The following is a 17,141-nucleotide window of genomic DNA, read 5'->3' on the forward strand; positions in this document are numbered from 1 at the left end:
AATTAAATAAATAACTTTTGTGTTTTGTTTTTGGGTTTGATGGATCTGAATTTGCTTAATTCATGCAATCTAGTGTACAACCGTGTAATCGGTACTATATGAAAAACAATGGTTCATTCTGAAATGCTTGAGTAAAATATACATGTTATGACAAATTAATGTTTATCATTTTTAGAGTTTAAGCTTTGTGTTCAATTTATATTCAGTTAATTATTTAAGACATATAACAAATTGATGAACTTTTAAACTATTAAAAGGTTAGGGCGCTTTAATACACACACATAGGCTATCTATCTATCTATCTATCTATCTATATATATATATATATATCTATATATATATATATATATATATATATATATATATATATATATATAGGCTATATATATACACATACATATCGTAACTTGTGTGTTTGTGTGTATATGATTAAGCTATTATTAACACAATGCGAGTATATCTATCTATCATTTCAGTTAGATCGTTTTAATAAAATATTTGATATTATAGGTTTTAAACTTTAAAAAGCTCCAAGTAGAGCAATGCCTACGAAGACAAATTTGCTCCGCCCTCTGGTCTGGCGCGCTGACGTCCTCAGACTGTCATGACGTATAGTTCTGCAGTTGGTTATTATTGGATCTGTCAAAATGACGGACGGGCTGCAGATTTTTTCCGTCACAGCTAAAAAAATTCCATCAATGACGGAAAATTTTCGGTTAACGCGACCTCTTATATATATATATATATATATATATATATATATATATATATATATATATATATATATATATATATATATATGTATAATGTCACACTACCGCCGTTGACACTCCACGACCGCGATGACAAGTTGACCACCGCGGTAGAACAATCGTCATGCCTACAATTCTAGTTCTAATTACAGCAATCAAAAAGTATGCAAAACGGGTAGTAACTGACGACATATACAAACTGTTGGATGTGCTGGTCCCACTCCTAAGAGGAAGTCGTTAGTTTTTGACAAGACCACGTGAGGTCTTAAAGGTGAGACCAATAACAAGAATGGAATGGAAATTACTTTAACAAAACAAAAATATATAAAGCTATGACCTGAGTGACAGTGAAATTATCAGTGGGCATCCAGAGAAAGTCATAGTAATATGGCAACGCCAGCTGATTTACTGTTTCCATAAGCCATCCAGATAATATCTCCCCACTGATTTTTCCAGAAATTAAAATCTGAAGGTAATGTGTGTGTTTCTTGTAGGAAATAAAAATCTGCCTTGAAAGTTTTACAAAATAAAAATACAGCTTTCCTCTTAATCTGTTCTCGTATACCCCTCACATTAAGTGAATAACATAACAAAGACAAGTTGAAAGTAGAACAAAAGTTGACTCAGAAGAAAAGAAAAACAACCTTGAGTTTTAGGTGTATTAAAGAAACAAAATGATTTTCTACACCTTTTAAATACTAATTTGAACAAGCAAAGAAGAGTTTATAATTCTCTGATTTTTGAACTTTCAAACATGAGGTATAACAGCACATCACAACCTTATAAAGTCTGATATAATTAAATAATAGTCAGAAATAATCAGACTCTCCCAATCTTTTCATTTTACCCCATTTTTACAGGTAAAAACACCGATATTAAAAGAGAAACCGTTAACTATAGAACATTGATTGCACTATTACAATGTATGATGAATGTAAAGTGGTGAATGTGATTTAGCTGATGTTTTTGAGGGAAATGACCTAAATATGCTCCAGTGATCATTATATCTAACTTTTATTTATTATTTTTGGTTTATAAAATGTATAATTATTCAAGTTAATGTGTTAATATTTAGTGTTTGATGTCTCTGGGAAGCTCATTCTGTGATCGCGTTTGGCGCGCTTGGTAGTCACGTGACCAGGCACTGAGGGAAGAGTAGAAAAGCACTCTCTCCCTGCGTTCTATTCGGAAGGGCTATCCCTATACCCAATCCCTTCAAAGGGTTTACCCTCTGGAGTGAGAGCTTCGAAGGGATGAAGGGTGTAGGGGTAAAAAAAACAAAAAAACTCTTTTTTGGAACGCACTTCAGCGTCATCTTAACGAGACAATCAAAGAGGAGTAGATTGTACAAGCTGCACCTTTTGTTTAACAGTCTATTTATTTATTTTTGGTTTATCGTACCACATTGTATATTGTGTCTGTGTATTTGAAACATTTGAATGGACTGATAAAGGGAACTGTAAAGTATTTTTGTTTAAAGGTGCCCTAGATTCAAAAATTGAATTTACCTCGGCATAGTTGAATAACAAGATGTCTGGATCTGTGCACAGCTGAATCAACAGACTAGGTAAGCAAGCAAGGACAATAGCGAAAAATGGCAGATGGAGCAATAATAATTGACATGATCCATGATAACATGATATTTTTAGTGATATTTGTGAATTGTCTTTCTAAATATTTCGTTAGCAAGTTGCTAATGTACTGTTAAATGTGGTTAAAGTTACCATCGTTTCTTACTGTATTCACAGAGACAAGAGAGCCGTTGTTATTTTCATTTTTTAAACACTTGCAGTCTGTATAATTCATAAACACAACTTCATTCTTTATAAATCTCTCCAGTGTGTAATGTTAGCTTTAGCCACGGAGCACTATCAAACTCATTCAGAATCAAATGTAAACATCCAAATAAATACTATACTTACATGATCTGATGTATGCATGCAGCGTGCATGACGAACATTTTGTAAAGATCCATTTTGAGGGTTATATTAGCTGTGGGAACTTTTTTTATGCTATGTAAAATAGAGTCGAGAGCTTGAGGGCAGGGAGCGTGAGGATTTAAAGGGGAAGCAGCCTGAATCGGCGCATATTTAATGATGCCCCAAAATAGGCCGTTACAAAAATGAATAAAATAAAAAAAAATCTATGGGGTATTTTGAGCTGGAACTTCACAGACACATTCAGGGGACACCTTAGACTTATATTACATCTTGTGAAAAAGCATTCTAGGGCACCTTTAATCTGTCTAGAAACTGCATGTATTTCTACCACATCTGCTTTGCTCAAACAGAGTTGTTCTTCCATACCAGTGCGCCTTATGTTGACAAAACCAGTTCACTTTGTTTAACAGATGACTGGGATTAGAGTAAAACGGAAAAGAGAATAATATAAACATATGAATTTTAGTATACAGAAGGAATTTAACATATATTGCTAGTTTACAATGGGCACATATGAAATAAGAGCATAGGATTGTGTACATGGATGTGAAATGAACTGACATCTCAATCTGTACACTTGATCACTTTAAATTATATCAAAATTAGTGATCAACAATAAGTAATTGCAACAGACAAAATATTTGTGTGATAGTTAATGCATGATAAAGGTACAGTACACAAGGGCTGTCGCGTATATTTGGGCTATTACGTATAATAATTAGTCCTGATCCCTGAATCTGATTAAACGAGAGACTTTCTGCTGATATTCATGAATATAAGCAGAACTACTCATCTCTGTGCGTTCTAGACAGACTGCCAGTCAGTTCAGTTACATTGTCTTTGAGTTTAAAACCTTCATTCAACTGCACGCTCAAAAACGCTGATTCATTCAAAAAGAGATGTTAAAAAACAAGCTGTTGAAATAATTTTAACTTTGAGCGCCACTTTATAAGGCTTAGCTGACCAGTAATGCTTCAATGCTAAGGCAGAGATTTCGCAATCCTTGGACACGGCAAACTTTTTTTCATGAACGCGTGTATGAACATACACAAAATATTTGTAAAACCAAAGCAACCCAATCTCCCGCCGAACATGGCAGTTCCCAATCTTCTGGCCAGATCTGTGGAACAAGAAGCCATGAATTAAATAACAAAAGCAGCTGATACCAAACAGATAAATTAGGCTTTGGTAAATAAATGATCTCGTAATTTGTGAGTCCTAGTGAGCAAAGCAATCCAGACACTTGCTGAGGAAACACCAGCGCCACCTAAAAAACAAACACTTAATGCTTCCTTACAATCACTTATGAATCGCAACAGGTTTATGTTTTCTCTATACAAAAACACAGAATGAGACTTGTGTTTGATCGTCATCAGGAAACAGCTCAAAAGTACTTTCAGTAGTAGCACTCACTCTTACCTTTGTGGTGAAACAATTGTGCAATGTGTTTTTTTTTTGCGGTATTGAACGACTGTCCATGTCCTACATGTATTTCTATCATTCAGATACACTGATCACAACTCTGGGGAAGGTTTGGCTGTCAAAAGGTGAAATGCTTAGTTCTTAAGCATTATCATTAACTAAAGTACTGGTCAAAGGTCTGAGGAGGCACTCATGGGAGGGAAGAAGCACCCCCTATCTTCAAGCTGGTATGTGAATCTCTGTGTGTGGGTCCCGTCTGCTCCACTAGTCTCATAGTGAGCTCCTCCCCACAAGCGCCTGATAGACCATCAGGTCAGATAGGGAATGTCAATCAATCAACCGTGACTGTCCTCTGATAAGCACCAGTCTGACCTCTCCAGTTCAGATGGGGCAGAATGTCTGAGAACAGGACCCTTGTTCTGGGAAACATCCTAAAGACCCCAGCCAGGTCAGCCTTCATTTCCCAAAGGAAATCCAAGCAGTTATGCAGACACATGCTGTTCCCACCGAGGTGAATGATCAGGATATCAGGAGCAGTAGCTCTGGCCCTGAGGGAGCGGAGCACTGGAAGCGGCTGCTCCCAGAGTCCATCTCGACTGCCGTCCCAGATCTTTCAGTGAAGACTAACATTTCTGTCCAACCGCTACAATCCAAACTCGAGGTGCCATCTCAAAGAAGAGTGTGGGAGCTGTGATTTACTTTCAGTGTTTGTGCTACATTTCGTTAACTGACCATTGACCAAAGTGCTGTACATATATGTAAACACAAAGACAATCATCACAACAATAAAACTACATTCTATACCATGTTAAATGCGAGGAGGTATTAAGTTTGTGCTGATCTGAGAGAAAAGAGTAAACCATTCCAAAGATTTGGAGCTATCGCTAAGCGGTTAAGCAAAGATTTATGCCGGTATATAATGAGCTGCAGTAATCTAACCTTGTAAATCTGAACGCATGAATGACTTTTTCGAGATCACGCATGGACAAAAATGGTTTTACTTTTGCTATTAATCTCAAGTGGTAAAAACAGGACTTAACCATATGGAGTAAATCTGTTTCTCAAACTTGATCACTGTCAAAAATAACTCCTAGATTACACACTGATGGCTAACAAAAAAGGGGCTAAACTGCCCAGGGGTGCGTTTCCCAAAAGCATCGTTAGCCAACTAACATCGCAAGTTCCGTCGTTACTTAAATAGTTCAGCGATTTGGTGTTTCCCGAAACCATAGTCCAGACGAACATGGGTAAACTGCATTGTAAACTTGTGTGGTTGGAACGACGGCTCTCGAGCTGTAGTTAGAAGCATAGTTTCCTGTTTTATAACTTGGACTTAATAAATCGTTATATTGAGCAAAATAAGCAAGCTGGCATTAAGTACAATGTATATCTTTTAATTTGAATATATACAAATGTCATTTATATATTTTAGTTTGTCGAGATTTAAAGTTGAACGTGGTTGAACGACAAGTTTGCAACAATACGGTTTCGGGAAACAGTTGTGACTCGCTAGTTGGTTTGTTCAACGATGCATCGTACTATGGTAGTTCAGCAGCGAGTTACATCGTTGTACGGGAAACGCACCCAAGTATAGTGAGTCGAGTAGTCATTATACTACACTGTAGAATTTTACGGATGACCTTTAACCTATGACATTTGACCTTTATAACATATGATATTAGGCCTCGGGATATTTTCCCTCCCCCATGGTTGACCTTTGGCATTGATTATCAATATGTCCATTGATTCCCGGCATTTTTTTAACACCTATGATGTTGACCTTGTGGGTCATTTGTGGGGTAGAACAAATGAATAATTGATGAACTTTGACTGTGCAAATTGGAAGTCCTGGGGGTAATTTTTTAAATTCTATACAAAACAATTCTATTTTATTTACAGAAACATGCATAAATACAAAATGTAGAAATAACTCAATATTTTACAAAAATTGCATTCCAAAAATAACCGACACAACTTCATTTAACTTGCATCACAAAAATAAATTAGATTCTCATTGAGAAGGTAACATTTACAACAACAACAACAAAGTTTTCTCTTCTTGAGAGAATGGTTAAGAAATTAAGTATTTATTAACCATTCACTCAAGAAGAGAAAACATTCTCTCCCTGCTCTTCTTTCCTCCCTCTCCCTCTGGAACTGGATGACCTCTCGGAGCAGCTCCACCAACTCATCCTCATGGTCACGGCCTCTTGTTTCTTTTTTGGGGGCTGGCTCCGGCTCCACATCTTGGTTGCCCACTGCTGAACTTGGCCCTGGCGTTTCCTCAGGGATGAAGGCAATTAGGACAGGGGGGATGTTGGAAGGCCTCTGTCCTAACACTTCATCCATGAGGACAAAGAAGGGCAATGTTTCAGCAGTGAGTTTCCCAGACACCCCCTCACCTGTCCCAGGACACTTGCAATCCTAAGGCAGTGTAAATCAAACCCGTTAACAAAGATGTTTATATTAACTTGCTTGCTTTGTTTTTTTTTGTTTTTTTTGTAATGTAATGGAGTCAATTTGCCCAACAGGCAACATTTTCTCCAGAATGGTCCTAAAACAAGAGAAAACCGAAACGCTTAATATATATATTAACATAGCGGGGCATGCATACAAAATACTGAAGTGGTCAAGTTTGGATAAAACATGTGCATGTTGCATGAAAGCACTACAAACAAGACTGTTGCCTTATATACAGGTTGTTTGTGGGCTCTTTGTAGGATGACGGCTATTTCTTGCAACACACAAGAGAATACTGAAAATATTACATATGTGTATTTGCCTTACCTCCAAGCCACGCTGGCTGAGTTTTTGGTCCCAGTGAACAGATGTTCTGCCTCAGCCTGCAATTTGATTAGTTCGGCGGTCTGCTCCTTGCCCCCTAAAAAACAAGCGAAACATTAGAAGTTTTGCCTCAGACCACCTAACAAATGAATCTGCGCAGTGTTAACATCTTTACTTTCAGTTCACATGTTTTAAGAAAGACCATTGGCTTTTAACGGGATAGTTCACCTAAAAATGAAAATGGAAGATATTTGGAAGAATGTGAGTAACTGAACAGTTCTGGGGCACTATTGACTTACTATTGACCATGAAACTACCCAACAATATATAAAGTACTTTAAATTTAACAACCTTCAAAATATTCAGAAGTAAAATGCAACATACACAGTAGCGCAGCAGTAATATTAATTCACAACCATCATATTTAAAAGCCCTGAATAGGACAAATAGATACCTTTACTTTTCATACCTTAAATATTAAGTATGCACGATAACGCTTTTACTTAACCAAGGTTTTAAATGACTAGTAGTTTCTCCCCAATGTGGTATTAGTAGGCTAGTTACTAAAAGTAGTTCACTAATTTATTTATTCCACCAATTACTTTGTTGTAGCCAGTGTTGGGTGTACTAATTAAATTACTTATCCACTGAAAAAGTAAAGTAAAGGATTACTGTTCATTTTTAGGTAGATTAGTTCAACAGTAACACTCAATGTGTTAATCTCAATGTAACACTCACTGCACACACACCGAGAGAGATGATCTGAGCTGGGAGAGAAAATCCTTGGTCGCAGGGCCATATTGGCAATATTTTTCCACTGGATGCAAGGCAAGGTGTAGCACCCTTTAAAGGATTGCTAACAATTTAATGATTGAGTTGAATTTAGTTTATCAGAAGATTGAAATTAATTAATCAGAAGATTTAGAGATCGTCAAGGAGGTGGCGGGCTGTGGTGAGAAACAGACAGACAACAAAGTTAAATTTGATATGAAATATAATTTGATAATTACAAAAGAACAAAAGGCAATTACATTACAATTTCATATGAACAATATACAATAAAGATTGGCTTTGGAAATTTCCCTTGAGTGCACTTTTTTTTTCACCCCAAAAATATACACGGACCGGTCATTTCAATATTAGAAAGAGGAGAAGAAGAAGAAAAAGAAAAGAAAGAAAATAAATAAAACAGATAGAGAAACTTTTTTTTTTTTTCTCTCAAAAATCTCACAGATAATCCAATAAGCACTTCAATGTTAATCAAACGGGTTACTGGTATCCTATCAAGCATTCAATGTTCTATGTAGTACTGATCAGTTTCTTTTTCTCTTTTCCCGTTCTGTTCCGTAAATTCCCTCAAGGAAGGGATTCTGATAGTTCTTTAGGTTGAAAGTGTCTTGCTTTCTCCAAGCAAGAATGATAAATTCAAAGAAAGGATATTGTCCTCTTCTTTATGATGTGTCGTCCTTTTTCCTCTGTAGCAGATTTTGGTTGGCTCGCCATCAAATGTGAAGTTTCACAGGATATCACAGAAGATCACCGGAGTATCACGAATCCGTAGAATGAAGAAAGAAGAAAAAATAGAAGAAAGAAAAAAAAAAACAGAAAAAACAAGGAAGGAAAAAAAACCTGGCCTCTATGAATTGATTTTACTTATTCACAGGCGAGTCTCTCTCACACACTCGTGTGTGGCCTACAATGGCGTCGGTGAACGCGGAGTTCGTTTTTGCTCTCACACAGGCACGCGTCTCTATCACATGCGCGTGCGACCAGCAATGGCGTCTGTGAACGAGTAAAATGCGTCTCAACAATGTTCAATCGACGTTTTGAGATGCTGGATGCCTCAAAATAAATGAATTTAAATGTTTGTACGATATTCTGAGATATGCATGATGTTTTATGCACAATGAGTCACGCGCAAGCCATTAAAATGGTGCCACAAAACCAAATTAAAGCGGGATGAAGCTTTGATCTCTAACTGTCCAATGACGGTGAGTGTTACAAGTGAGAGAGGATTGGCTCTTCAAATTGAGTCAAATTGATTGGTTGCTCCCACGTGTGTACTGTCCAGTGGCATTTTACCACTCGATTGACAAATGAATAAAGAAAAGCAATTGGTAAATAAAGAGAAAAAGTGATTTAAATGTACATTTAAAATTTACTAATGTACTTTTTGTTTTATTGATCTATGCTTTAAAAAATAACCCGTTTCAAATTTGTCTATTTATACATTCAAAATAGATTTTCATTTATTGTTTTATTAAACTACATTTAAAAACAGGAATTAAATAAACAACTTTAAATATGTCTATTAATTTGCCCATATAAAAAAGTGATTCATTTATATACATTATGTTTGAATTATTAAATTAATTAATTGATTCTTCGTTTTATTTTTAAGTGGCTTTTAATCAAGCTGTGAGATCTCATAACAGACAGGTGTGCGTTTGTATGCACTAGATTTGGAATTTGTTTAAAGGTAGGATGGTTTGTCTTTATTTGTAAAACACAATAAGAGATGGTACTCAACCAGAACGCCTATTGCCACTGCACAGCAATGCCACTGCAGCAAAAATAAACCAGTCGCGTTTCAAAGTAGTTTACAAAATGACCGCCCAGAGGCGCAATGGGACATTTTGCAAGTAACGTTAGAGCTGAAGTCATACATCAACAATAATAAAAATGCAACAGTTATGTTATATAAGGGGGGGGGGGGGGAATCTCTTGTCACCCAAAATCAGGTCTCTAGGCTTAAAATGGTTCAAAAGAATCCAGTACTAGTCAGTGCAATCCAATATCATTCTGCAATTTTGGAAAGGTAGAAATGAAGAAGGTGTGCAGGTCTTGTTTTTCTCCCGGCTGGGAACAGTGCTCATTATATCCTTAAGAGGGACCTTGTGAAATACCTCTGTGAATGTTGTCAATACATTACTTACAGTGTTTGCACTGCAGTGAAAACCAGGTGTAGGTGTGTATAGTTGTGGCGAAGTTTCATCAATGTCATGAAAATCTGGTCCTCAAGAATGATTTCTTTGGGTCTCCATCCAGCAAAGTATGTAATAGAATCCTCAAAATGAGCAACATATTCACACACAGCACTGAAGGCATCTCTATGTGGCAATCCTGTCTCCATCCAAATCACACTTTCACTCAGCTGAGAGGCTGAATATCTGTCACAACAGTTACTTGTTTGCCCTTGGAGCTTGTCCCTGAGAAACTGTATCTCTGCTCTGGAATGCTTTAACTCGATCTCAAGCTGGATTCTTTTTCTTTGTTCAGACTGCAGCTCCTCTTCAGTGGTGCTACTACTTGGTTGTTCCTCAGAATTGTTGGCGAGGGGTTGATCAGCCTGAGATGGTTCATCATCTTTGTCAGCCATAAATTGTGTAGCCATTTCCTCCTCTTCATCCATGAGTGGAACAGTGTCAGGCACATCAGTGCTATCCTGTCTCAGGGAGAATGAATAATCTTCCAAAACTTTGTCCAGTGGGGACATCATCTGTGGATACAAACAAAACGAGGACATTTTTTCCCTGTAGGAAAATGGCAGATGCGAGAATGGGCACTGGGCTTCCGCTCAGCTCGTCTAAAGGGACAAGTTCAAAATATGCAATGAGCTTTATGAAGGAGTTTTTCAGCATTTACATTAATCTATTAATCTGTCCATGTTTTCTACAGCACATTAAACACAGTTACTACTAAAATAAAAGATTAATATCATTGTTACCTAAAGCCTTAACTAATGTTGTTTACAAATTAGGGGTGTAAGAAAATATCGATACACATGAATATTGCGATATTATGTTTGGCGATATTGTATCGATTGTCAAAAACACTGTATTGATATTTATTTATTTATTTACATCCAATATTTGTGGGTTTTTGTTTGGTTTAAACCACGGACTGACACGTAGCCGGAGAACCGCAAGGTGCATCATGAACATTAGCTTTAGCAAACCCAGCTCACAAGACAATATTATTCTGCTCCTGCAGCATATATAATCAAAGTGTGTGGACTCATTTTGGCTTCAACTGTAAAGAACCCACTAAGCAGATCAACAAGAGTCAGTTGTTTGTAAAATAGGCCATGTTAAAATACAAAACTCGAAAAATGCAGCTCACTTGCATCCCGACGCGATCCACTCTGCTTAGAGAGGCATTTAGATAGAATAACGTTATGTACCGCACGTTTTCCTCTCAGTAACAAAATAAACATACAACAAAAATGACAGCGGTGACAGCAGAAAGAAAGCATCTGATCATAGCGATGTGAATATGTTTGCACCAGCTCTGTTCAGCACTTCAGTGAAGGCATGTTTATTTAAATAGCACTTTATGCATTAGACTGCTTTAAAGCAAGAAGCTTTACAGTATTAAATAATAAAAAAAAACAGACATTCAGTCATGAAATGGACAATGCACTAGTTGTTAAATCAGAAATTTGCCACAAATCCAAATGTTTCCATATTCACGATGTATTTGGATTCCAAACTTATTTATTAAAACGCTTTGATTGTACAGACTACTTAAAATGAGCAGTGCAACTCTTTATATATTTACTTGACTGTATGTTATTTTGACAAACAGGGTGCGATGTCAAGTTACTAAAACTGATGGGCTATATGTTGTGTGTGTGCGTGAGGCGCTGGCACGATCACTTGAATTTTCTTTTTAAAAAAGTGTAAATAACCTAAAACACTTTCATTTGACAGGTATGGTCAAACGTCTTGGTTTCCTTTCCGTGAACTCGGCTCTCAAAACAACCGAAACTCCACATACAGCCTAGTCTATTAGCCTACTTGTCACATTTTTTTTTCTTCTTTTTTCTTAAATTAAGTTTAATTAAAGTTGCCCTAGAAATGAAAAATGAATTTACCTTGTTTCCTCCTTATGTAAATTTGATTAGTGTAAAAGACCTCTGAAGAACATGCGAATCTCAACATAACACCGACTGTGATATGTGAACAGTCGAGATCATTAATATGTACGCCCCCAAATCTGGCATATGCCAGCCCATGTTCAAGGCATTAGACAAGCCAGTATTAATGTCTGGAGCAGCACAGCTGAATCATCAGACTTTATGCAGGTAAGCAAGCAAGGACAACAGCGAAAAATGGCAGATGGGGCAATAATAACTGACATGATATCATGATATTTTTAGTGATATTTGTAAATTGTCTTTCTAAATGTTTCGTTAGCATGTTGCTAATGTACTGTTAAATGTGGTTAAAGTTACCATCGTTTCTTACTGTATTCACGGAGACAAGAGAGTCGTCGCTATTTTCATTATTAAACACTTGCAGTCTGTATAATTCATAAACACAACTTCATTCTTTATAAATCTCTCCAACAGTGTGTAATGTTAGCTTTAGCTCAGTTAGCTGCAGCCTAGCTACTATTAAACTCATTCAGAATCAAATGTAAACATCCAAATAAATACCATACTTACGCGATTAGACATGCTGCATGACGAACACTTTGTAAAGATCCATTTTGAGGGTTATATTAGCTGTGTGAACTTTGTTTATACAATGTATTATAGAGTCGCAAGCTTGGGGGCGGGGAGCGTGAGCATTTAAAGGGTATGTGCGCTGAAACGGCACATTTCTAATTATGCCCCAAAATAGGCAGATAAAAAATTTAATAATAAAAAAAATCTATGGGGTATTTTGAGCTGAAACTTCACAGACACATTCAGGGGACACCTTAGACCAGGGATTGGCAATCCAAAATGTTCAAAGAGCCATATTGGACCAAAAAAACAAAAAACAAATCTTTCTGGAGCCGAAGGCAACACAGGATGTCAGTGTATATTAGCTATATTAGCCTACTATCAAAATGACTACGTAGGCTACAAATACATAATGAGGTACTATTTAAAAACTGCTGAAAGCTACAGAAAAAAGAAGCAAATGGATCAATTCACAGAAACAGCTGGACTCCAGGCAGAGAAACATGGATTGGCAGTTATCATTTTGTGTCAAATTGTTGGATTTTGAGGTAAAATCATTCCATATATATTGTATTGTTATATATCATGTTGACAAATCATCAATTAAATATTTTACATCTTATATTCTGCATAATTGTGTGTTTTAAAATAAACACTGACAAAAACTGTACTATTAAACTATGTGTTTTACGGCTGGACAACATAACATACGATATAACATTGATATAAGTGTTTAAGCGGTTTTAAACCTACCTATATTGTAGTTATATAAATATTCACAGGCAGATTTGCTTTATGTATTTCCCCGGCGTCAAATCAGGCACATATAAATGTCAGGAAACACGATTCCTGGCTGCATGTCAATATCCATGGATTAGGTTTATTTGACAAGTTGTAAGAAACACTTTTGAGTCCAAACTTTAGTGTAATTCGTTTGTTTTTACTCGCGTTTTCGCAGTTTCCCCTATTAAATCCAGTCACGCAGCAGGTACTTTTGCCACTCAGTCCAGCTGATCGGGAGCGCGCTTTCGGCGGGAAAGTGACGTCGATGCCGCAGGCTTTGATGCAAATCTTTGTTGACAGAAATGTTGAAATTTAATATTATACACATTTTTACAGCATTGGAAAACGTTAAGAATGTTTGTCATGTTTGTCCTCCAACAGAAACCATATGCAAACAAAAAATATACCCCCCCCCCCTCTAAAAATTCTTCTTTAGTACTTAAGTGTACTCAACTGTGCTATTTTGAGACACCATGAAATATGAACTAAAATGTGCTTTTAATAAACTATCTCTGTTTTTAAAAAATGTATTTAGATACCACTTACAGTACATTTGAACCCATACTACAAGTAGTAGCTAAATATTTTTTTTCACGCCTTCAAGCATACTGTGTTTCTTGACAAAAAGTGTCTTAAAAAATGTAAATCAATATATTGTTTTATATGAACGATTAGGCAGAATAATTTGACATCATTTTTAAGCAAAAACTCTAATCTACAACCTCCAATACCCAGAAGTCTTGTGAACACAGATTTAATATACTTTTTTTGGCTTTATTTCAGTGACTTAAGTTTTTTGTTTTTTCAATAACCACGCATAAACATTATTCCTTCAAAAATACAAACATGTACATACATGTTCCTCACATATTATTGTAGCCTAGTTTGTGCTAAATACAGTGTAATGACCAAGCGGCAACCTCCCCCTTTCTCTCGTGAAGCCAATACGGAAGTAACTTAAACTGCGATTCATCGACTGGCCGCTAGGGACAGGCTCCAAAAGAGAGCAGAATCTCATAGAGTCCCATGTTAAATTGGCCAAGTTTATAGCAGAAAAAAACATGTTTACAAGTTGGTTCAAATTGTGGTTTTGGTCTATACTGCTATTTTTGCCCTTCATGACAACTCTGAGGGGGGTGAATTTTTTTATAACTTATCCGTTTAAATTATATTAAGCCTTAAAGTTCTGCATAATTAAGGGCGTGGTCACTTGAGTGACAGGTAGATTGCGCTGCTGTCTGTGAGCCGTCATGTTACCTCAGCTGCCGCTGAATTTGGCATCTCAGCCGTTTTTGTGCTTTTTTCTCGATTATTTTATACAATTATAAAATATGGCTTGCTGCATAATATTCGAGACTGATGTGTGTCTGTGTAGATGTGCATGCATGGGGAAGAGACACAGAACACACGTTGTTGGATCGTGGCATTGGCTGAAAGTTTTGAAACTGCTGCACTATTTTGAAAAAAATATACTTTGGACACAGGCTCATTTGTTTGTTAGATACGATCGTATACAGTTTTACAACATAAACGCTGCTCAGATTGCATCCTTTCTTGAAGAACGATGACAGAGAGCAGATCATTCAGAAGAAATGTGAAATGTTTTTTTGTTTTGCAATGGACACTCATATTTTACCCAAGTGCCACAGATTGGATTCATCTCGTGATCTCTATTTCATTACAAAGGTATGTCCATTTGATTTTCCATGTTGTTATTTGCACACCCAATACTGGTGTTGGAGGATCTATATCTTAAAGAAACACCGTAGATTGACAGTAAACCTTTAGAACGCTCTGATGATAAAACTTATCTTCATTAATATTTTAGATCGTTCCTTTGCTGCTAACATGGTCACGTCGAGCTAGGCGGGCGTGGTTTCAGCAACCAGTCATATCAGCTCAAACCACCTCCCCGCCTCTTTGCCCATTTTCAGTTATCCGGGAGTGACGTGCGGTGACGCGCAGCTAAGATGGCCGCGGCCTCATTTACGTGTCAAAACTGCTGTTCAGAAATCTATGGGTGACATCACGGACGCTACGTCCATATTTTTTTACAGTCTATGGTAATGACACTTTTGTCATTAATATGTTTATGAACAACTGAAAAAAGCACAAATGTCAGGGCATGTCAAAACTTCTCCAGGGCCCCAAAAATCCTCGGACCCCAGAGGGTTAATAGCTAAATCTAGTTGAGTATGAATGTGAACCGACATCATCCCTCAGGCTTATAAATAAAACAATTTTTGAATATATACTAAAATATATTTTATATATATATATATATATATATATATATATTTTTTTTTTTTTTTTTTTTTTTTTTTTGAAACCTTACGTATGATGTACACAAAACCCATGATGTTTTTTTTTTTTTTTTTTGTCATGATTCTTCATTGTTAAAGATACAACCATGGCATTTACCCAGATCTTGTAGTTCTGCAATAATAATAAATAAAAAAAGATATGAACACAGTTCACAGTGCACCTCGTGTCACAGGCTACCATGTCATGCTTGCTTTCTGGTCCACAGCAAATGCACGTTAACTCTTCAGCACTTCTCCTGGTCCTGCCCTTGTTTGGTACTATTTTAGAGGGTTTTTATTTATTTTTTTTATTTCCTTCCTGGAGCAGAAATCTGTTTGTGACATCTGAGTGAAGTTGCCGCTTGTAAGTTCAAGGAGACAAACTCAAACACCTGTGCCTTTTTAAGAACAGCATTCCAGAGCTGTGGGTCAGGTGCAACACGCAATACAGCACAGTCTTTTAACCCTCAGGAGTCTGAGACTGATTTGGGACCCTGGAGAAGTTTTGACATGCCCTGACATTTATGCTTTTTTCAGTTGTTCATAAACATATTAATGACAAAAGCGTCATTACACTGTATTCAGCACAAACTAGGCTACAATAATATGTAAGGAACATGTATGTACATGTTTGTGTTTTTGAAGGAATAACGTTTATGCGTGGTTATTGAAAAAACAAAAAACTTAAGTCACTGAAATAAAGCCAAAAATATATATATATTAAATCTGTGTTCACAAGACTTCTGGGTATTGGAGGTTGTAGACTAGAGTTTTTGCTTCAAAATTAGGTAAAAATTATCATTCCTACTCCTTCATATAAAACAATAGAGAGATTTAAATTTTCTAAAACATCTTTGGTCAAGAAACACGGTATGCGTGGAGGCGTGAATAATCATGAATAATGGGTGATTCTCACCTGAGAAGACAAAAGAATCACATAAAGAGCTCTAATGACCTGCATAAATAATGAGCTCTTTCAGTCAGGTAACCCTCTGTTTATCATGTCTCAAGCTCATCATGGTGTGAATCAAACATACAGAAAAAACAGCAATACTGTGAAATATTATTACAATTTAAAATAATGGTATTCTATTAGTGTCTGAACAGTTATGTTACCTCTATGGCATTTCATATAGGCTTTTAGCTTAAAAGCATGCACATTTGGAGAAATATTGATGGATTCTCATGTTTATGTCAATTTTCTATACAGAGGAGTATTTATTCATTATTTATTGTCATCACTGTGAACGCTGGATACTGTTTTCAATTCATACTTGCAGCCGGAGGGCACTTTTAGTCCACAAATGCCAATGCTAAAGAAGAATAGGCAATCCAGGAAATAACTGAACTAACAGAGGCCAGAGATCGCTAACTATGGCTATTCAAAACACTTTTCAAGACAATAAATACACGATTGAGACGATGTATACATGCATTGACTGAATTTGCGTCTGAATAGCGCTGGCTCCGTGGGCGTGACCACATTAGCGGATAATGAGCTGAATCACAGACTTCTGACATGGCTCTCTTTTCATACAGATTACATAAACACAGAATGTTTGTTTTCAATTTGACTTACACGATTTAAAACCTGACATTTCAACGTTTCTTTAGACACAAGTCTAATTTTTTTGTGATTAGTATTCACCAAGTTACAGTTCATTTTCTGAGAACTATCAGATTGGACTTCGTTCAGAGGGAGACG

This window comes from Megalobrama amblycephala, linkage group LG1 (assembly GCF_018812025.1).
Source record: "Megalobrama amblycephala isolate DHTTF-2021 linkage group LG1, ASM1881202v1, whole genome shotgun sequence".
Lineage (NCBI taxonomy): Eukaryota > Metazoa > Chordata > Actinopteri > Cypriniformes > Xenocyprididae > Megalobrama > Megalobrama amblycephala.